The 25,455-nt window shown below is 30.7% G+C and overlaps 1 long non-coding RNA gene across 1 annotated transcript; it reads right to left on the bottom strand.

Moving 5' to 3' along the window:
- Positions 1-3,292: 3,292 nt before the first annotated feature.
- On the bottom strand, positions 3,293-16,857 carry LOC149898299 (uncharacterized). The gene is made up of 2 exons (XR_016458065.1): positions 16,044-16,857; positions 3,293-4,049 (listed from the first exon to the last, which is right to left on the bottom strand). It is a non-coding gene; the product is annotated as an uncharacterized LOC149898299 (long non-coding RNA).
- Positions 16,858-25,455: the final 8,598 nt, after the last annotated feature.

Raw genomic sequence — 25,455 nt, 5'->3', positions numbered from 1 at the left:
CGTTAAATTCGACTATACAATAACTAACAGACAACGCAGGTTACTCTCGTTTCCGTAAGTTGAGGCGGCTACATATTCGGTCCTAATAACATGACTTTTTGTGAACGAAACGACAGTGCGGTTTAATTCGATGGCAACACCATCAGAAAAAAGGAAATATTTTTAACTTTGAAAAAATATTATTATGATTTACACTATTATTAATACTATTTTAACATTAACACAAAATATAAGACTGTGAGTGTGTAAAAATAAATCCAGCTAGTTTCACATCACACTTATGTTTATAATTAGGTATACGACATGAAAATATATTAATTACCAAGCAATAATCATACAGATAAATACTGAACAAAAGTATTAACAGTCAAAGTATATTTTTACTAACAACATGTAAATGATGAAGGAATAATAATTATCAACGAACTAACCTTTTTGTATTAGAGTCCCGCCTCGTGATCGAATTATTAAAACACGAAGATTTTTAAAAATGTAACCAATGAACACAATCAATATTAGATTAACTGTAATGGTGTCTAGTTTGACTTAAAATAATATACATCTACCCTCACTTTTAAAAATGTAGTATATTCACACGAATTATAAGCGCACCTTATAGGGAAGGGAAGATTTATTATGGGTTAAAGAGTTAAATAAATAAATAACATAATTATATTTAAATTATTAATTTTTAACATTGTGTTCAGTAGTGTTAACATGTAAATTGATTTGATTTTTACGAAATCTCATAGATGGCGCTGAATCAAATTTGTCTTTATAGTACTAAGATTCATTAAACAGTTTCTCTGCCCAAATTACGTAAATGACGTAGTTTTTATAGTGTAAAGCTAGATAATAGCATGGCTTACTCAAAAACAACATTTAAACATGAGTCTTTAGATTGTACGCTGTTGTAGTACACGGAATACGTAAGAAAAGTAAAGGTTCACAGCTCCTCCCCCGGAGGTGATAGCATGATAATATGTTTAAAAAAACCTCACTCGACCTGTTAGTAATATTCATGCAAAATTTGAAGTCAATCTATGACACAGACAAACAGACAAACAGACAAACAGACAAAAATTCTAAAAACTATATTTTTGGCTTCTATATCGATTATAGATCATGGAATATGTATTCTTTTAAAAAAATATTCAATGTACAGTTTTGACTTTCCTACGATTTTATTATATGTATAGATAAGTATCCATGTTTAAAAATAAAATCCATAGGTAATATATTATGTCCAGGATTTTTTAAGATTTCGAGTTCCTTTGTAAGGTTTGGTACAATTACCATATTGACCTGAGAGATTTTTTATATCATACTAGCGGCCCGCCCCGGCTTCGCCCGTGGTACATATGAAAAATAGATGTTGGCCGATTCTCAGACTTACCCGATATGCACAGAAAATTTCATGAGAATCGGTCCACCCGTTTCGGAGGAGTATGCAGACTAACATTGTGACACGAGAATTTTATATATAAGAAGAATTTTATATATAAGATAACGACTGTCCATTTTTTACTTTTCCAACTAAATTAACAATCGTACAAATGTTAAAATGAATATGCGAAACAAAAGTTTTACGACGTCTTGTATTTTGCACATTTTGCATAGGTAATCGCTATTTTAGATAATTCTTATCTATTTTGAAGCGTTGATCTTTTGTATATATGTTGATATAGAAACAAATAGTTTTTATTGAAGTTACCGACACTCATGTGTTAACCCTTATTAAAACGCTGGGAGCTATACTTCCCACGTCTCAAATCGTGTTTTATTTTTATATGCTTAAACCTAATGCAGTGTAATATTTATCTACGCAATCTTAACATTCTAGAGAACTTTTTTTCATGGAAATACTTTTCAGAGAATTATTACATGTCATGGTAAACACACGTCAAAGTCAGGTGACCTGATTTTGCAGCCGAAAACGACCGTTATTTTTTAGTTTTTGGTGTAGTGCTCAAAAAAAATTTGATAAGTAGATTTGAGTTCTAGCTATGTAAACTAGACTATATTACGGTTGCGTGAAACGTAAAAATATGCCCAGAATCTTTCGTTTATACCTTAGTAGAGTCGATTGAAATTAAGTCTTTAAGTGGGAAGATATCATCCCAGTGTTCGTCACTGCACACGACATTCGGAAATTCTATATATAAAATCTGTGTGTCTAAAAAATCTTTTTTAGTTGGTATAAGCGACTTATTTATTGTTATTCGTTATTTCCTGATCAGATAATTAGAAATCTTAACTCAATACATTAGTATTTACCTATTGTTTTTATTTTGTTTTAGAAAAATGCCATTTTTATGTTGAAATCATTCATTTTTCAATTCCCGAATTCTTCCCTCAGTAAAAGAAACTTGCATTGATGAGTACTTTCACCTCCTTTATTAAAAAACTTGATCTTTATATTTTTTTACGATAACATTAAATTCACAAGTGGAGTCAGGGCAACTAACTAGTGTTTTAAAATATTGATGTCTGGAGTGGACACTGGGAGCTATAGTTCCCACCTTTCCAAACTTTTTACAAGAGAGAACAGATGACGGGATATATACTTCCCACCGAAAAAAGGGTACTTCCCCCCCACTAACCCCTTTTTTGTGTGTATTTTTGAAATCTACGACCCAAAATTACCCAGGAACGTATCTTACTTTTTTGTTAGCTCCTCCACAGGCTCGCGTTTGAATAAGGGTTAACATTTTGCTAATAAAATTGTATAATAGTGACTTTTTAAGTATAAAATACTTTTTATAATGTGTTAAAAATTGCCAGATACCAAATAAGTGTTGTGCTAAATTAGTATAACATAATATTATTGTATATATCAAATAAACATATTAGCAGTAGTTAATAATTAATTCTTCAATAAATATCTATCATCTTCGTATATGGAAGAAATACATAATTCAATTCTACTCAAATATGATTCTTCATTTCACTCATTGAGATAATATTACTACGTATGGAGGAGACACCACGAACAAAATCTGTGCGCCATTTTTTTGCTCTAAGTTTTAAAAATTATTATCTAGTTAAGTATTTACCGATGAAAGTTATTCCTTTGCACTTTTCCGTATTATTTGTATTATTTGTGCCCTATCGTAACACACACGAAGGCATATTTGATGCGTTTCACTTTAAAACAAATAAAAAATGAGCGTGCAGTTACGCCATATGGCGTATGTTGAGCGGAACATAAGTGATGTAGGCGGTGTCATCTCCATATGTATATCTCAATGATTTCACTACAATTTTTATGATAATTTAATGAAACAACATATTTATAATATAAACATCTTTATTACATACACTTAAGACTAAATAAAATGAATTACATGTTTTTGAATTACACTAGGGTGGGATCCAGATGGGCTAAAGATTTCATAGCAGCACTTTTGTGTCCCGATCAGTCTTTATTGGCAACACTGAATTCATTGTTAGTACAGTCTCAATTACTATTTCAGTCCAATTAAAAAAAAAAAACATAAGCACAAGCGGTATTTACACTTGCGAAAGCAAAAAGAAAAAAAAATGGTAACTCGATTTATTCGAATAAGAAGTAGATTATACAAACTAATCGCTAAATAATTTTTCCCTTTTACATAGGTATTATAATACGGTAAATTTTGAAGGTTACTCGGATAATATACAGTTTAAATGAAGAGAACCATTCAAAAAACCCTTTGCCTCTTTTTGCTTGTCTTTTATAACTTAAAACCTAGAAGAAGATAAACGTCACTGACAGAATGACAATTACTTACATTTCTATGTTATAAACTAATTTTATTTCAATTTTGATCTATTCCGAATGATAAATTGCTAAATTAAATTATCTGCCATTCCGTCAATAATGCATCATTCTTATTTTAAAATAAAATAATTTAAAAATACAAATGCATGAAAGATATGTGCAAGTTGACGAGAGAACAATCAGTCAATTAGCATCTTAAATCTAATGAGTATTAACACGAAGGTTGGAGGGTCATAGATTGTAGAAAAACTCGATGTGCGAAGCGGAAAACCATCGTCCAGTATATCTGTAACAAAAAAGAAAAAAACAAATTAGAGAAATATTCGAAATTTAAATGTCTTCTTTTAATTAATAACCAATATCTGGAACTATTAAAGAAAGTTTTCAAATGTGGAATACATACAAGAATTCCATGCAATTTCAGAAACATCATGTCATGCTTAAACAAGTACCTACTAAGATATAATTTTAGACAATAATTTACGCGATGAAGTTTAGTTTTCTGTCCATAATGCTTTAATACCTGATGTAAGATAATACATGGGTAAACTTGACCGGTTTTTTCAATAGCATTTATCTCGAGTTTAATGCACGTCAGGTGGCATCTGCGTTTTGCATATTTCTTTTTATTTACATTTACAATATGCTCTAGTTTAAATTGGACGTAACACTAACAATTTTAAACTACATATTTTTCTAATGTGTATCGTATTTTATTGTAATTGCGTGTTGTGTAAGTTATTGTTATATAACATTGACTAAGGTGAATGACTCACGGCATAGAATAAGAATAGTTAAAATGTGCTAATATTACAATAAATTTTGAACACATTATATTGTGTCGGCATCTTTTGCGAAGTTGCGAAACAATGCAACCTTTTGCATAAATAAAACATTTGCGTTTTAAAGCGACCACCAGTGTCTATTGCATTCGTTTATCTAATTTTTTGCAAATGTTTTTTAATAGCAAAAAATATTCATCTATTTCGGCGTTTGTGCAATGCAATTGTTATGTTTGTGCATTGTTATTTTTTTAAATTAACAAAAAGACTGTTCTTTCTTCTGTTTTAAAAAATTGAAAGGATGCCGTGTGCTATCCGAAACATTCCAACGAATATATTTATTTCAGTTAATAAAATAATTTTAAGTACCATTCGGACAAAGATGTTTGGATACATATTATAATATGTACGCAGTTGTCGTTAAGATGCCTATTACATAAAGCGTATAACAATATAGTCATTATTTTATAAGTGCTATGAGTAAAAAATGTTGTCATTTGGCCCAATGTGCACCGGCCAAGTGGTCATCCTTGGTAAACAGGCTCTTTGCACCTGTCATTGTTCAATTAAACCCGGCGACACATTGCCTTAAATAATCCTTCAAATTGACCACATTTGAGTACACTAGATATTTTTGTTCTTCTTTATCCATGCAATTAATGTTGCCTGCCAGTCGATAACAGATGGCGTTACAGGTTTGAAGCGTATGTTTTTATTTATTTTTCTTTTTGCATGAAATCTAGAAAAAACATGAAGAATTTGAATTTTAAATAATTATAATATTCTTTTTAATTATAAAAAGTTTGGCTCATCCTTTTCAATCGACAATCTCGTGATCGCTTGGATCGTCAACTAGAACAGTTTGTACTAGGACAGCATAACTCGATGGAAGTCAGTTATTCGTAGCCGTCGTTTCACGACACAAGTCGTTAAATAAAAAAAGACCTCGTAATCCAGCGACTTTGGACAAATCTCATTTGACCATTTATCGTGACCTTCTTATTAGAGACATAATTGAATTTATTTTAAAACAAAATCATGTAAAATAAATATTTAATGAATTTAATATTCTATTTATTACTTAATAAAAATGATGCTATTAATTTTAGAGCGCAGTTTAGACGTAAATATCTTTTGAAATTGAATACTTAAGTTACGCGGAAGTTAAATAAATAATGGTGTTGGCTGTAAGATCAAGAAAAGCGAGTTATCTTCATGGTTAGGGAGCCAGAAGCAGATTTTATGACCAAGTTCCTCTCAAGCGGTAATTAGTAAAATGCATCAGAGTATAGTATTATAAAGCCTCGTGAACGTCAGCTGGAGCTCGGTTGGGGGGATGAGCGGCTGTAGCCTCCCACGCACGTAGGAAAAAAAAATACATTCATTCATTTCCTCTCAGCTAAAAATTTGTCAAATTGTAGCTAACCCAATATCTCAACGAAAAAAAATAATCAGCTGGTTACAGCATGGTGTATTATACGTCAGCTGGTGGCTCGAACATGAAAAAAAAAATATTATTTTCCGTGATTTCCTCTCAAACAAAAATTTACCTGATGATAGCTTATATGTAACTGTGGATAAATATATAAGTCAGCTGGCTGTATCTTGGTGGAAAAACCGTCAGCTGATACTTTGAAACTTATTACATAGGAGTTAGACAGAAGCATCTATTGCCAATTTATATGCATCAGCTGACTAGATTTTCCTCAACTTATTGCTAGCTGATTCTTTTATTTATCGCATCAATATATTTTTAACACTCTCACTCACAAATTTTCATCTGAGAGGAAATGACGATATCTTTATGGAGTTTCTTGCCGGTTCTTCTCCATAGATACTGCTTTCCGAATCGGTGGTAAATTTAAAGAATGTAATGACGATTCAAAAGTGCTTCTGGAAGAAGTCTAATTGAATAAATAAATGTTTGAGTTTGAGTTTGAGTTTAATTATTCGACATTACGCTTCAATATAAGAGTTGAGTTGAAATAAACATTCAGTATCAATATTTTTGAAACGAATAAGTATGTAATCAAATAATTTTATATATTTAAATAATTAAATAATCAATTAGCAATAAATGAACTAGTTACTCGATAAATAATATTTATTATATAAACTTGATAAAAAATTATAATGAGATTTATTCGTTTTCGCTCTGACAACCCTCCATGGGTTTTTATCTTCCATATATTCCTTAATGCTGTAATAGGCTCTCTGAACTCATACGTTTTTTACATAATTTTTAAATTTAGCACTACTAAACTCTTTAATACTATGAGGAATTCTGTTGTAAAAAAGTATACCTTGGCCCATAAATTAATTTTTAACTTTAGCTAACCGGTAAAATGGCATTTCAATTTTATTTCTGTTCCTTGTGCCATAACGGTGTCTTATCTCCTACTCTTGTGTGTAAGTCTGCGTTTTTGTGTACATATAAAATATTATTAAATATATACTGTGATGGTACAGTGAGGATACCAGTATTCTTAAAGAGATCTCTTAGTGAGTCCCTAGCACGTAAATTATAATATATAGAGCGTATGGCTCTTTTCTGTAATATAAATATAGTTTCTATATCTGCAGCCCTGCCCCATAGCAGAATTCCATAGGACATAATGCTATGAAAGTAGCTAAAATAAACCAATCTAGCCGTGTCTTCATCGGTGAGATGCCTTATTCTTCGAACTGCATATGCAGCTGAACTAAGCTTAGCAGCGGTGGTGGCAACATGGGCCCCCCATTGTAGCTTCTCATCTAGTGTCAAACCAATCACAAGAAAAACAGTGGAATCCACAGGGTATAATACCTCCCCGTTTAAAATAATATCCCTTTTCACCTTTTTTACATTTGGAAGGATAAATTCTACACAATTTGTTTTTTTTTTTTGCATTTAATAATAAATTATTAGCAGTGAACCAATTGGATATGCGTAAAAGAGCAGAGTTTATTATATTGTTTTTTTTATCGAGTAACTAGTTCATTTATTGCTAATTGATTATTTAATTATTTAAATATATAAAATTATTTGATTACATACTTATTCGTTTCAAAAATATTGATACTGAATGTTTATTTCAACTCAACTCTTATATTGAAGTGTAATGTCGAATAATTAAAGATATCGTCATTTCCTCTCAGATGAAAATTTGTGAGTGAGAGTGTTAAAAATATATTGATGCGATAAATAAAAGAATCAGCTAGCAATAAGTTGAGGAAAATCTAGTCAGCTGATGCATATAAATTGGCAATAGATGCTTCTGTCTAACTCCTATGTAATAAGTTTCAAAGTATCAGCTGACGGTTTTTCCACCAAGATACAGCCAGCTGACTTATATATTTATCCACAGTTACATATAAGCTATCATCAGGTAAATTTTTGTTTGAGAGGAAATCACGGAAAATAATTTTTTTTTTTTCATGTTCGAGCCACCAGCTGACGTATAATACACCATGCTGTAACCAGCTGATTATTTTTTTTCGTTGAGATATTGGGTTAGCTACAATTTGACAAATTTTTAGCTGAGAGGAAATGAATGAATGTATTTTTTTTTCCTACGTGCGTGGGAGGCTACAACCGCTCACCCCCCCAACCGAGCGCCAGCTGACGTTCACGAGGCTTTATAATACTATACTCTGATGCTTCTGACGAATTATCTCTTGAGAGGAAATAATGAACCCAATTTGCACCTGGCTCCCTAACTATCAGCTTATTACGGGGAGACGCGGTACCAGGCTCGCAGATACCACGAGAGGTGAACTTATGACGTACCCAGTTTCAATGTATTTTATGCGGAGGATCTTATGAGTATGTGGGCACGTGGCACAAAGGTGTGCGTGAACGCGTGTAGGCGCGTCACATCACACACATGACGTTTTGACGGAATCCATTTCCATGAAATGCGACAATTTTAGTTTTTTCTTGCGATTTCAGATATGGTTAAAACGATACTTGAAGTAAATAGTATAGGAAAATCTAATTTTAAGTAATTTTTATCTTTCCTACTTTTTAGTTAGCATCATCGATAATAATTGTATTGTAATGGCCAAAGATATGAAAAGATTTTTTCTAAATTGTAAGGTTGACGATCTCGTGTTCACACGAGAGCACGTTTGTGTTGCTAAGAAGCAAGAACCTATGCGGAAACAGTGTACCTATTAACACACGTTCCCTGCTATGAGATACTGCCACTTACGTAACTACGTGTATAAAATACAATGTTGGTATAGATTTTCACAACATACAAAACAGATTTGTTGAGAATGGGGGCATGTGCTATGTGTGTATTTAATAGTCTATATACATACGTACACATACGGTTTTCCTACGTTAAAATGTTTTGTTCGTGAGCCGCTACTATGTTTTCACTACCAGGGCAGCATAAATAGATACAGGTAAAAATTACGCCCACTAGCACACTATGAGACATTTTTATTCGTGTGCGTTATCATACGTTATCACAAGCTAACTAGCAGAGGTACATGTCGGATACGCATACTTTAACATTTGAAATATTTTTATGGAGTATTTCGCAAGATAGTGCAAGTGCTTTGACTGATAAGTATATGTTGGTAGAAAAAAAGACAGCTTGGCTTTAAACTATTTTTGTAACTATATAGGTATTGATGAAAATATATTAGATAGAATCTAAGGATAGAATATATAAAAATTTAAAATAAGCAAAATAAACGCACACTTAATTAATAAAGAAATTATGAAAAATAGCGAAGCGGTCGTAACCCGGCGCACATAAAAAAATAGAGCTGCTCATTAATTCCAGGAACTAAGAATACAGCGGAGGCTAGTGAGTTACTCTGATTAGGTAGATCAGCGGGTTGAACGCTCGCGCGCTCATCATACCCCAGTATATTGGCATTCGCTGCAATGCCAATGACTTATCTAGTGTCGAATATATTTTTTATATAAATTTAATTTAGATTTTATACTTCGCAAGTTTATCATTAATTTTAAGAATTTATTTGTATGCCAGCAAATTAAAGTGTTAATAAATAAATAAATAAATAAATAAATAAATAAATAAATAAATATATTGTAATATCTAGTATTTGTTTCAAATTAAATTTAAATGAATGGCAAATTCTAAAACTTGTCAAGTTTAAAAATAAGGTGAATAGCCAATTTTGGCTTTCGAAGTGGGTGTATTCTTTATAGGAACTTTTAGTGTAAAATGCCCGATTTCGTCAAAGCCAATAATCTTTGACGGCCTTGGTAATTTTTTTACATATGTAAACAAAAAAGGCAATTAAGGGGTCAATATCCGATGGAACTCCAAGTGTGATATCATTTTATAAAAAAAAATTGTAAACATTCCAGTCATAGTGATTTCAATATGATAAAATTGAATACGGCAAATGATTGGATTTATTCTTTATTGACTGTATTATTTGTAGAAACTTTGTTAATAATATTGTTTTGTAACAGGAAAAGCATATTTTTATAAGAAATAAGAAATATCAGAAAGACAACAACGCTTTATAGAAATAATTATAAACAAACCAATAAATTAAAACAGTTTACAAATTAAAAAGCTTAATTATGTACCTTGCATGCATAAATAATTTCCTTATATATTACCATATTACGAAACAATGTATTCATGAAACCAATATGTAAAACTACGATTTTTAAAATTATGGATCAATAGCCGTACGGTGTAATACATACGGTCTACATGAGCAAAAGGTTGTAAACTATAAATGCAATCTACATGATGTAACAGCATCAAAGAACCGATAAACCGGTGTTTTTAAAACAACTAACGCTGCAGTTTAAGCGCAATGCTTATGCAAGTGTTATGTAATGTAGCCAAGGTTTATATGCCTGGCTAATGCCTGACCCAGTAACTGACTTCTGGATGACCTTTGGTATTAGCCACTGTATTACGTATTACTTGTATTACGCGTAGCAAATGGCAGCTTACGATACAATACACCTTTATCCCATTTATTGGTATTTAGCCCTTTGCCCTATAACATTTATAAGTTTAATGTGTGGAACAATATATTATATTTAAATAGAAATAGAAATAGAAAAATCTTTATTGAAAAAGTTTTAAAATAATACAGTTAAAATTTGGGGAAATGTGTGTTCTTTGATTAAACCTTTTTACAAACGAAATGTTTGCGTTAACGTAACAATATATCGGCTAAAGAAACATTACATTGTCGAACCAAATATTTTATTGTAAGTTTAATTTATTTTAAAAATGTTTATGCTATTGTACTTGCGTATTAATTCTGTAGTCTTTTTGTCTAGATAAAGCAAACAATTTCCTTTAATTCCCGTTTTGATAAAGTTTTTACAATATTTAATACACAAATAGATTGTTGTTATATTTTAATGTGAAATACCGTGTTACATCTAGTATAGCATATAATCGGTGGTTATATGATATATCATTGATCACTAATAACTTAATAAGTGAATTAGCTACCCTTTGATGTTACTCCATAAATATTGTTGAGAGACATGCTGCAATTCGCGTTGAGCTGATGCAAGTTTAGAGACAAATTGTTTTAGTTTATTATCTTGATTTTGAATAGAAATAAGAATTGAGAAATTTATATAGAATATAAAAAGATCGATAGAATTTATAAAGCTTGAATGCTATTAAAAACTAAATGTCAGAAATAAGTTGTATATTAATTATCGGATTTGTTCCTATTGCACGCCTCATAAGCGAAGCGTTGAGGTGGGTACTACTGTCACTTCGCGCAAAACATCTGATTTTTCAAACTTAAAATGTCTTTATGTATCATACATTGCACTTGTAAGATAATACATACACACACATATTAAGAAAAAACACTATTTTTAACGTTCATGATATTTTTGATGTCATTTTTGTTATTTAAACTAGTTAAAAAACAGTTTAAAAAAGTTCTGTCTTGGACGTCCGTGTGTCTGTATGTGCGGATCCTTTTTCTTGTTAACACGATAGCGACCGAAATACTTTACTAATCGAGTCTTTTTTTTTCTCGTACGCTTGAGTATGCTCAGGAATAGAACCCTTTCATTTTTCAGGGTCTGATTCGATGTGGTTTAATTGTTATTAAATAAACAAAACTAATAATTAATAAATATTTATTAAAAAAAAATTATGAGGCGTGCACTTTTGGATTTTCCAAATTATCTTTACTTTTATATTAAATTATTTTTTTAAATTTATGAAGGTAAAATAGATAATAAGTATTTAACTCTATAGATATATTGAATAGTAAAATTGCAATATAAGAGGGAAATAGCAGCGCGAGCACGCGACTTTACTCATTTAGTATGAGTATCCCTCAGCCCCCGGAATCACAGACACAATAGAAAATCTATTGTGTCGTGGCCCGATCGGGCCGCTCGGTGGTCAAGTGAATTTAACAAACAAAGATTGAAAGACGCCAAATTCCTTTCAGTTCAATTGAGCCGTTTTACCACGAGAGATTAAGCTGGTAATGCTACATTATTAACAATTCACTAATAAAATATATTAGCGATAAGCCTTATTTCCTGATATGTATCATAAGGATAAAGGCTAAAAAAATTCTTGCGGGAATCCCGATGGTTTTAAAATTCATACCTTTTAAATTGGTAGCGACTTATTTATAAGAAATAATTTACGCATTATTCTATTTGATTTGAACTTGTTTTTTTTTTAATTAATTTCGGAATTCGCAATTACACGAAGGTTTTATTATAATTAGGTTTTAGTGTTAAAGGTTATGCGTGCTAATTAATAGATTCTATTGTTTAACGATTATATAATTAAATCTAGTTACCTAGTTAGTGTCACACTTTCAACCTCGATATCAAGGGTATTTTTATGTACTTGAAATATCGAACAATAAGATCGGAAATAAGTGGAAAAACATTTTAAAATTGCATAAAGAATATTATGATTGTGATTAGTAAATATTCTTAGTTATTCGTAGGTAAATTCATAAAAGAAAAAAATTGCTTAAATAAGTCATGATTAATTCATGATTATTTAAGTACTACTTAAACGTATTACTTAAACGTATGTTTAAAAAAAAACGGAGTAAAGGAATTTTATATTACTTTACATATTTGTAGATACTAGATATCATTCTACAATTATAATAATGCAATTGTTATAATATTATTGTTATTCTCCAGAGTTTATATAGTAAAAGGTGGTAAAAGTAAGTATAACTCAATATTACGAAATACCAACCATTAAAACATATTCACAATTAAAATATTCGTACACGTATGTTCGTTACATAAAATAATTTGTTCAACTATTGGAACCTGTTTGGTTTGAGGTTTGTTGACTTCTTTCAATATATACCTACCAGTCACTATTTTGTTTTAGAATAACATGGAAAAAGTAATTTGAGAAGCTTATGTTTTACTTCGTGGCTCTAAAATAAATAATCTTATATTTGTTCAAATTTAAAAATAGAATCGTACATTGTATAATCTGATAAAATGTGAGTTATAATTGCCATTTATAAAAACAAGACGTCACGATGTACACATGATAAATAAAAGAGATGTCAAACAATTTATCGCACTGGCAACATTATCAACCCATTATTTATGCTCGTACACAATTTGGCATATTTTAAATAATGATTTTATTCTTGCATAAATAAAAGCACCTGCTCGTAGTACTGCCTACTTAATTATTTAAACATAACCTCTAATTAGACAAACAGCTGTCTTAACCTTGTAATGCACCTTACGTGTATTTTGCGCGGCAAAAAATTTTCGCTATGCAACAATATGTCGCTTATCGTATCTTACATCGCGATGTATAATATGCATTTTACGATATTGGCTTAATCGATTAAAAATTAAATTATTAAATTTTAACCTTACATTGAGCAGCCTTGTTTTTTAAAGTTGGTATTTTTACATTGCAATTTTTGAACGTCGCATGTTTATTGATTTTGTGTGTGTATGGCCATTTAATATTTGACTTATTTTCAAGTTAATACCTAATATTATTAATATTAATATTAATTATGTATAAAATACAGTGAATACACAATAATTACATACTAGTTCTATCGCGATTCGCGACGTTCGCGTCGGGCTTCATTATGATTAGTATGCGTCAGTTGTGATAAAAAGTAAGAAAATGGCGCCAGATGAATATTATTTTACTTAAATTGTTATTTACATAAAATAATACCAATTTTTGCTAACTACAATAACAATTTTTTATGTTTAATTTTTACTTGCAAGTTGCAACTTTAAAATTCGTATGATCCGATTTAAATGTATTTATCAACCTTGTTTACGTGTGTACTTATTTAAAATATTGATTAGACTTTAGGTTATCAATAAAATAAAACTAAATTTGTTGCTTCTTAGTTATTTTCCGTTTGTCTCTAACTAGGTACCTACTGATAATTATTTCTTGGGAGTTAGTATCAAAAGTTTCCTTAAAAACACTGATTGTTGAGTCAACTTCGATGAAATTGGTTTTCCGGTTGCCATAAAAAAACAATAATGTTGTAAGCGTGTTGCTTTTTTTCTTTATAGCTAGATAAGTATAATCTACATGCAATTTTCCGTTTGAATTAATGGTACGTTAAAATTATTCAATAAAAATTGAAAATAATTATTGCACGTTTACATACACACATACTTCCATAGAAAAATATTTTCGTGTACGCGTAACGTGGTGCCCACCTGTCGTTACTTTCGAACTATGTTAATTTGTTACCTGATGTAAAATGTTAATTTACTTTTATTTCGGTAAAGTTCGCGGGTTTAGTGTAAAAGTAAGTGTACTTTTATCATTCATATATTTTTTCCAATCACTTACAATATTCACATTATTAAAAATACGTGCCATTTTATAATTACACGCATAAAAACAACATAAACTATTTCGTGACATAGCAACATTATCATAGTTTTGGATAACCTGTATTTTGCTATCTACAGCATGTGGTCATAAAAAGTTTATATCAACGTTTGGTCTTTTAAGCGATGTATAAAAAACGTAGCCAAGCCAGGTTATCACAATCAAATTACGACACATTAAGTTACAACACAACTCGTCTTGACCATATTAAGTTACCCAAATAGCTGGTATGAGTTTAAATGCTCTAACAAAGGAAGAACTCCACGTGCGAAGCATAAGTTTATGAGCAAAAAATATGGCCGGCTAGGAAGGTAGTGACCTATGATGACGCAATGCCAAAAACAGGCCAGACTGCACCTCAACTGGGGTCAAGGAAGGTCAACGAGTAACTTAATATCGCTTAATCGTCGCACCATGTGCGAAACGAACTTATCAGCCCCCTGACTCATCGCAATTAAAGCTCACGCGGTGAAAAACAATGCTTCAGAAAACAAAAAACGTGAGCGCGAACGCGTATTATAACCTACCATCAGTCATTATTATTGCATCTATTCGTAATTCGAACGCATTGTGACGTTTATTTGTAATAGCTGTCAAAATAAAATCAATGCTTTTTAATCTGGGTGCGCGATCGAAGTTTAAAAATGGCGCGATAATTTTTGAGTGTCACCGAAGAGTGCCGAGGAACCATGTCCGCGTCTATTTTGAACTCCCGATCGGGCGTTCGCCCGGTTGTTGAACTGGAATATTTCGGCAAACACGGGCGCATTACACGTTTTCTTAATCTCGACTTATTATGACATAGCCGCCTTGTATGTAGGTTTTGAAACTTTACCGATTTAATTTTTAATATATGCAAGGAGTATGGCAATTATGAAAAGTAGATTAATATAACGACTGTCGTATCTTAAATCGATTAATTGACCTACATGGTTGTTTGTGATTTCATATTTGTGTAAAATTCTTGATAATATGAATAAATTGTTGCTAATTTAACAATAATGTCCATAATACAAATGAGCGCGTTGTAGTGTTTTTGCGAAACTGGCCGCAACACGCGGAGATGTGCCGCGCTAGTGTGCGTGGATTCATCTGTGCGAGTGTGTGCAGTTTGTGTGTGTACGTGGAAGCGCGATGAAATAAAATATGTCCGGTCAACGAACTCGCGGTCGGTGCCATAAAAATTGCGATACTGTCCGAAATTCGGGCAGAAAATTAAAAAGACTCCACAGCAGTCATTTGAAGCTTTTTGTATAGGTTTTTTTTGTTAGTATAATAATATATTTATATTAATTAAGACTAATGTTACGTAGGAGTAGAAGTTATCTAAAAATATTATGCAAGAACTTGCTACGTAGATGTCAATTATCATTCTTTGTTTCATTGAACCAGAATCAAAAGTGGTCAAGTGCAACACGTACTTGCGTAATGCGAATTTCATAGCAACATTGCATTGCTATAAAAGAGTTATATTATATTATTAGAATTAATAATTATATTACCGAACAAAGAATAATTTAAATAAAAGTAAATGTTATGTATAATTTAGTAGAAGCATTATTTCAAATTAAACTGAGCAAAATAAACTATTATTTATCAGCATAAGGTAGTTAAATATATTAAGAGATTGCATACGAAAAAAAAACTTACGTCATTCAAAATTTTTGTGATCTGTCGAACGCGTTCTAAATTGTATAATTCTGGCTGCCACGCCGCCGCATCTTCTGCATATTCAATGTATTTCCTGAATGCAGCCGCGCAGTCAGCTGATGTCCAACCAATGACCTTGCCAATTCGTCCCCCTTCATTATATCCTTACTATTTACAGTCGTTGATATTGAGCAACCAATTTATGTAATCGTTCTGTACCTCCTCTTTCTACACGATGAGGTTTCTTCTGGACGAGCGCCTGTACGAATAATTCGTCTCCCGCAGCACATCTTGTACTCTAGCGATAGATATCAATAGATTTCTGTTGGGTCTAGCCCGATCATTTTGAAGAGTTAATATTGCCCAGTAGGATCCAATACTTCCATTCTGGTAAGATTCTAATAAGAAAGTTCAATACACACCGGTAGGGTCCAAACTCTTAGCCATCGTCAATATTGACCGGTCGGATCGAGTGTTATGGCTTCCATGTTGGTTTTTTTTAATACAGTCCAGTCGGGTCCAGGGTTAGTATATCCATTTCGGAGCACAGATAACACAAAAGTTCGTAATTCGTGCACAGACGCGATGCGAAAAGTCGACGACACAGCAATGCGTTCGGGCCAACGTCAAGGCGAGCTATGCGCGGTGCGCGCCGTACGCCGACTTATATGTTAAAAGCGGTATCCGACATTGCCATCTGGTGGTGAGTGGACGGAACGATAGAAAAGCGTTTTCCGAACAGACAAACACCATGCTTACATAATTTTCTACGTTCACGTTCATGTGGATTAATAAATACATTAAGATTACAGTCTTTTTATGAAGTCTCCGCGCAAGATTGTCAGCCCTTGTTTGGTCATCACCTGCCCTATTAGCTTAGCATCGCGTGAAATAATTATTGCAGCAATAAAACGGATAGCTATTAATTCGTTTCGGTATATTTGATGATAATAGCCGTATCATAGAACTTCTACGCGGGTCTTTATGCACTTTAGGAAAGGCATTTCATAAACGGAAGTAATTGATATTAAAAATATTACGATTATTTTTAATAAAACGCCAATGAAAATATAAATACAAATCTCGAATTATATTTTTACAAATGGCTATATTCATAAAGTAGGTATCATTATAACCTGTATATTCTATTAAAAGCTGTAAAATAATAAAATTCTACTACTTACGTATTCAGTAGTTGAAGTCAGATAATATTATGTCCCATGCTTGTTCCATGATAATTATTTTCTAGAACATTCCAGAAACTTCGCTAACCTATAACCAAATTATTGTATTATAATAGTAACAACTAACAACATTTGTAACGAAAATAACACACTCACCTATATCGCTTTAATGGAAAATTTTCATGCCTTCTTACACACCTGAATAAATTGAGATAATTTACTTATGAATTATAATAACCTTTAGGTGTTTTGAAACATTCTCAAATAAAGTATATTACTAACAATACACATATTATTTCCAAATATATCAAGGCTAACCCACTTATTTTTCTCTAATTTTTTCAAAATTTAGGTAATATAAGTAAATATCACTTCACTTCATTTTTCAAATTTATTATCAAAAATGTAGATGAACTAAATTCCAAATCAATTTTATTGAAAAAGCAATGTATTAACGCATTATTACTTTTTAGCCATATAAAATAAGTGATATTTATATAAATTAATAAGCTACAGAATTTATCAAAATATTACACAGAATATACAAGAAAAATCTAGCTCCCGAATCGAATTCAAATAATACCTACACATAGGAAAAATAATACTGCAAACTGTTTATAAATGAAATTTTACCGGATAAAATTAACGTTAAATTATAGATATACGCCTAAATAAATACGTATTTTTATTTTTTTCAGCTCCTTGGATATTATTTGTTTATCTTTATACACCGATTTATATATAATTTTAACAATTCAAAGCTACATTACGGACAAACATATTATGCTACCTACATATTTTTTATCCCTAGTTATCTGGACAAAGCTGAAACAAGCTGTTAATTCAATAATATGTTACTAACATTGCACTAATTGTATAAATATATCAAACACTAGCTGCTCTCCGCGGTTTCACCCACGTGGCTCCTCTCCTGTTGCCTGTTGGTCAGCGTGATGGCTATGTAACACCGAAATAATTTTTCAAATCGGACCATTAGTTCCTGAGATTATCGCGTTCAAACAAACAAACAAAATCTTCAGCGTTATAATATTAGTATAGATTTATTATCAAGTAACTCAAACAAGTGAAGTTATAATTTGATCAATAAACTGGCTATCAGAATATTGCGCAAGCGCACACCGCCACACTACTAATGAGATACTCAACGTGCATCACAAAGTACCCAGAAACAACTCATTTATACTTAAATAATAGATGAGATTATTGACTTTTGTATGTTTGCATTTTAATACGGTGGACACCATTTTTAGATTTTTAATTTACCTACAAATCATTTAAATACTTATACCATTTTTTTAATAAAGGGTGACATTAACTTTAGGTTATATTTTTTTCTACCTACATTTTAAAAATATAATATGTAAATGAGGTGTGTTAAAATTTGATATAAGTACTGAGTTAAGCGATCACAATACAGGTGAAATGATAAAATAAATAATTACGTTATTGGTAAGTATTCTTACATAATTTGTTGTTATTATTCAAATATATAAGTTCTATTTTTCACCGGTAAGCATAAAATACAGTTGAAGAAAGTTCTTACAACTTAAAGCATTAGATATTCACTAAATAATAATAGAAGGTTTTGCCTGAAATAAAACGTGCCTTTACGTCATATTAAAGAAATTATAGCTTGATGTGATCAAAAAGGTAATAATATAAATCGGTGATGGGCTTGTGCCTCTTAAGATTTCTCTGCAATGTCCATTAAAAATAATTATACATATTTATATATTTTCTTTACTTTCCCAAAAACAACGGCAACCTAGTCGTCGGTTTAGCAAAAACTCAAAAAGGTAAATAATAATCTTCTATACTATTACTATAATAATATTATAAAGAGGAAAGGTTTGTAAATATGTATTTAGGTATGTATGGTTTTCACGCATAATCTACTGGACCGATTTTGATGAAATTTGGCACAGAATTATCTTGAGACCCTGAGAAAGAACATAGGCTACCTTTTATTGCGAAATACGTACCACGGGCGAAGCCGGGGCGGACCGTTAGTAGTTTATTATTTTGGACAGGGGTGATTGATATTGTAAAAAAGTTTATTAACTATTGGAGTTTTACCACAAATTACTAAATATATACTATGTTTTACATTTTTTATATAAAAATAAATGAGAAGAAATACAAAATCTGTTTCATTTGAATAGTTTTTTCTATATTTCGAACATTATTTATATACATTTTCTAATCGTTTGACTTGTATATCAACTTCGTATATGGAAATGAATGTAATAATTCATAGGTCAAAAGCAAAGTATAGAGAGAGTTCGATTTGCGATGCGACGCCCATCTTAGCTTAGATGCAGTTTAGAACAACGACATGAATAGAATAGCTATATATCCAAAAATATTTAATAATTTTCTAGATCGAATGGTTCAACTAAGCATATAAAACTAGCAGTATATCAAAAATGAATATAATTTTTTTTATAATATTATTTTTATAATGGTTATTTTTAAACTAAGCAATTTTATAAAATTATTACGTTAGGAAATAACATACTCTGACGTATATTATGTTAGTCATGTATTGTATTATTTCAAACATTTTATGATCTGAGTCGTGATAATAAATTTATGAAGTTTATAGTCATATTTAGAGATACTCGTAAAATCTAATATCTTATTTGACGTCGACGTACATAATCTTATATCAATCTAATCAGTTTAACATACATATAATTTTATTTTTGTATGTTCTGGACTCTACACTATGACTCATGGGATTAGTAATGACTAATGTATGATTTAAAAAATTGCGTTAAATTTTTTTAACTAATAACAGCTCAATGCATTCTCTGTTCCTCAAAGTGGGTTACTTTAAGAAAGCGCCAGAGCGCAAACCATTGACCGTCGCCAGCCACCTGCGCGTGGGATATTTTGTTAGTGAGATTAATTTTACATTTTATACCACTCCATGCCTTTTGGGCAGTATTTTCCTCCTTCGAAATTAATAAAGCTTAAAAAATACATGCACAAATAACTAAAGCGTGGAAAACAACAATTATTGTATTTAAACAGAAAGCTGACGATCAGAGCATTTTGAAATAAGTTTCTCTTTCCTAGTGTGCGTTAGAAAAATTACGATCATTTAAAAAAATACACAAAATCATATTATTATCTACTCTTCCAGGTATATGTGGATAAAAGGACATGTTAAATAAGTTTTACATTTAAGAAACATCTTTTTAATATATATAACATTTGATTCTAAACATTGAGATTTTCATGTAATATTGGATTATTTTTCTTTAAGATATTTCATATTTCCTTCCATATACATTCTAAAAATATATAATGAATGTTAGTTATTTTACAGTATTTCCTATATAAATAGTATCTAAATACCTAGGCCTTAATAGTGAGTGGTAACTTCTAAGAAAACGTACGTACTTACATGTAACCACTTTCAAATTGTTTATCTTTACACACGAATAACGTCATTAAAACAATTGATCAAAGGCGTTATTCGTATGCATTAATTTACTAAATTATTTTAGAATTCAATCCGGTATTGGGACACGGATGTTGCGGTTTACAATCCTTATCCTAATTAAAATAAATAAGATCATTTATGTACATACCATTGCTACATTATATAGATACAACCAGTAGGGAAACTTCATACAACACGTTCGAAATGGCTCACGCACACATGCAAGCGTGTTTTCGAACGTGTTGTATGAAGTTTCCCTACTGGTTGTATCTGTATATTGTTGCATTGCTAAAACACTTTTATTGTCATAAATATTTACACGATAAAGCAATAAAATTATCAATAAATAATTAATATGTAAAAAATGCTCAGCAAACGAAACGTTTTTGCTGTTTTAATAATTAATTGTTGTAGATATGAACAATTGCTAATTAATATAATGTATACGATAAAGCCCAAAATTCCAAACTGGATAAACTTGTGGTATTTAACAATATTGTTTACGCATTATGTTAAGGCTTTTATGTTACTGTTTGGCAAACTATTTGAGAGTAAATTTAAAAATTAAATCAACTTTATAAGCAATCTTAGAAAGCTTACCTAAGTTAATTTTTCCTAGGAATATAATATTATAAATTATACCATTTATTATTGCAAAAGTTTTACAGTAAATTATTCGTAATTCAAATGTAATAAATACATTATTTTTCTCAGTTTCTTCTTACTATTTAACAGACAATTTATTAAGTTCCTCACAACTCACGAATACTTACAGTCTTAAATAAAATTTCCCAATTCCCATCCCGTAAATTTTCCTCTATATTCTCACATAAGTATAAAGTATCATGTCTTGCATTTGAGCCCATAGCAAGCGTTTTCACCAGGAAATTGTTTCCACGGCCTTTCACTCACGCGACTGTAAAACCCTACCTACACTATTTGATTCATCATTATTATATACTAGTTGTGTACTGTGGTACTGCTCAGTGTAGTATGGGAAAAGTTCTAGAAATTGGTATAAATAGGTTACTACAAAACCATGTCGTCTATGTATATGCAGGGAATAAATACTAGTAGTTTTTTTACTTTCAGAACTATAAGTTTCATCTATGTATACGTATATAATTCAATTTCTTGTTAAGTTTTGTTTATTAAAACATCTAATCATAGTCTTTAAATTTATTAAAAATCATGTTTTCTCATTAATAGCATTAATAGTAAAATTAATAAAGTATTATTTTGCCTTGAATATATCGAAACAATAAATAAATAAACATCTTTATTTTCATTTCTGAAAATTATAATTCAATTATAATAAGATAGATATTGTTTTAAATTAATTTTATCCTTTTAAAGAAATCAAACCTTATTGTAAATACTTCCCAATGCCGTAAAGAGAATTTGGTTTTGAAATAACAGTGACCTACCATTAAAAAAATAATTTCCGGTTGTATTCAATTAATTGTCACTTGAAGTTACATTTGCTCAATCTTAAATTATGAAATAATTAATAATGTTGAGAAAATATTGACTAAAGATAAAGGATATAAACAAATTATTATAAATTTGTTTGTATTACACACAGAAAGAAGCACAGTCCACAGAAAATAAGACCTGAGTATAGATATTAATGTAAAAATATTTTTCGCACTAATTTTCACGATTTTTCCTGCAGAATTACTGATACAAAAACCCCAGTAAAATTCTCAAGAACTAACTAACTTTCTTTACTAGAAAGGCACTCGTAAAAATAATTCATATAAAAACAACAAAAAGAATAAAAATGCAAAAGAAGTCGCATGTTATTGCTAGCTATCAATACGTGGGTTAGATTTAAAATTTTGGACACGTAATAAATATGGGTCAAAGAACTCATTCATATTTGATATACATTTGGATCACATATATTGTTTTGCCAAGCGATCTCTGTACTTAATTTATTTTTTAAAAATAAATATAAAAATCTTTTTTTTTCTAGAGTACTAGCTTTCCGCCCGCGGCTTCGCCCGCTTTGTCTAAAACATAATAAATTATATACTAAAACCTTCCTCTTGAATCACTCTATCTATTAAAAAAAACCACATCAAAATCCGTAGCGTAGTTTTATAGATTTAAACAAACATAGGGACATAGGGACAGAGAAAGCGACTTTGTTTTATAGGTACCTACTAGGTAGTGATATAAAACTATACTAAGCAATAGCTAAAGTTTTGACTAAGATTGTCGAATATGTATAAAGGCTTAGTATAGGAAATATGGATAGCAAAATGCATTAAATCTATAAAACTAAAATGTTATTTATACACATACTGAAAATGTAAAAATATAAGGAAAAAATATCGGAATACATGTTAAACGGCATGGCCGTCGAAATTATGATAAACATCAGTATATCAGCAAAGTGTACGTTAAAATTTTACTAATGAACAACGTTATTTAAAAATAAAATATTTTATATATTTTCTATATATTATAAAATGTTGATTGTTTTACAAGTCTCCACGTGTAAGAAAGATTGAAAATATTAGCGAAGAAATTTATATTCAATTATTTCTTTACACATAAGGTTTGTATGTGAAATTGTATTGATACAAGTGGATATGATACAATAAATCTCAAAAACTGTATTATTGTATTTCCGTGTAGTATAAGAAAATAACAATAATTTAATAATACTCTTATATTATTTTCTTAAAGTTAATTAATTAAAAGAACTATTATTGTTATGTTATTGTTAACTAAAATCTAGTTTTACTTCACATTAAATATTTCTTTAGCAGGCTGGACAGCTGTGGCATAAGATAGACTTTATAGTCTTTTTAGGTCATGTACCTTAAGTTATTACAAGGGAAGAGGTATATATTTATTTATTTATTTATTTATAACTCTTTATTGCACAAACTAAAATATGACAAAAATAACATTAATGCATAAGAAAGACATAGTTTGTACAAGAGGCGGCCTTATTGCTAAGCAGCAATCTCTACCAGGCAACCTGATGGAAAGGAAATGTATGAAGTTATTTATAATAACTTCATACATTTCCTTAAATTAATATTATAATGCTTATGAAAAAAAAAGTTTTAAAAATGCAGATTAAATGTTCTATAAAATGTAGATTATCTATAAGTCTTTTAAATTATATTAAAATAGTTAAAAAAAGTATATAGATAACAAAAAATCTTAAGTGAGTTCTGATTTGTTAAAGTTATTCTTCTATGATGAAATATTCGTTCCCTTTACAAGTTGGCCATTTGATGGTCATCAGATCCCCCTCTCTTGAAGGTGTTTGCAAGAGGCTGATGTAATGTTATGAAAACTTATGTATTTATTTGTTTTTCTAAAAAAAATAATGAAAAATAGGTGTAAATTTGTATTGTTAAAGGTAAGGTTTATAATTAAAATTTGTGTTGATAAGATATTTATATCTTTTGTAAGGTAGAGGTGAAGGGTAATTGGGTAAATAAAAATAATGTATAAATTTAAAAAAAATATTTATTCTAACATGCCATGTAGCAACAATTAGCTAGAGTATTTAACTAACAGTCTTATTACTTTACAAGAGTATAACATCGTGAAGTAAAATGAAATGCAATGGGTACAATAAATGCAAGAAAAACAGTAAATTCAACTACGACCAAAAACGACACTGATCGAAAACAATAATTCATTAACATTTCTAAAAATCTACGTTACTAAATGTTAGTCAATAAATAATTGCTTAGTCTATGGTAACTTCAATAAATTAAATTGTTCCCAACAAGTGAGCAGACTCTACTATTTGTGGGCAGTTCGCAGTCTTTGGTTCCCTATGTACATAATTACAATTCACAAAGAAATACAATCACATTTTCCTCTTCTTTCTGCTCGATGATATTTCAGTTCTGCTCACAGAAATTAATTTGTGGCGACGATGCGAACAACAAAACTCAGGCATTGCGTTAACTTTTAACGAATAAAAGGCAATGTGAGAAACATTAGGGAAATTATTACTAACTAACTAAAATACTGTTAATAAACACCAGTGGGATCTAAGCCGAAAGCCATGGTGAGAAGATTTAAATTAAATAATAAAAAATAATAAGTAATAAAAATTAACCTAGTATACGTTAGTGGGGTCCAAAGCCATTTTGTCACTTAACACTAAAAAGGTCTTTAAACAGTCTTCTAATACACTCCCGTGGGATCTAAGACGAACATTTTTACGCTTTTTTGTCACTTTAGCACAAAATTTCTTCACACTTCAGTAAACTCCCGTAGGGTCAAGCACGAACATTTTGCTATTTTTTCGGAGACTTGAAGAAAAAATGCTGCGTCGATATTATTCGACAAGTAACTTGTAACTTTTACGTTGCCTCGGCGTATTTCACGCGAGCGAGTTTTCAGTAAACTCCAGTTGGGTCCAGGACGAACATTTTTGCAAAACTTGATGAACTTCAAAATAATAAATTTTTCAGTTTCCAAATGGCCTTCAGTAAATGCCGGTGGGGTCCAAAACCTTGATACTCATGTTGAATACGTTCCTTGAACTCTGACGATCGATCTTATTTACGATGAGTGCGCACAAGACGTGAGAATAACGTGCGAACAACGTAGCGTGTCGATTACGACTGGTGGCTGCACGACCACGTGCCTTCTTTTTATAGCTGCTCTCGTGCGCAGTTGCGTATTTTTTTTGCGATTTGAATTTGGAAGCTTTCAGCCGTGTGGGCGTCCGCGCCCCCGCCCTTGCATTTTTTAAGCATTTATTTTTTTT

Source organism: Colias eurytheme, chromosome 23 (genome assembly GCF_061535395.1).
Source record: "Colias eurytheme isolate Ceu_HAF_F1 chromosome 23, ilColEury1 Martin Lab GWU primary, whole genome shotgun sequence".
NCBI classification, from domain to species: domain Eukaryota; kingdom Metazoa; phylum Arthropoda; class Insecta; order Lepidoptera; family Pieridae; genus Colias; species Colias eurytheme.
Note: the sequence above shows the minus strand (reverse complement) of the source record. Positions and strands in the feature narration are given on the sequence as shown.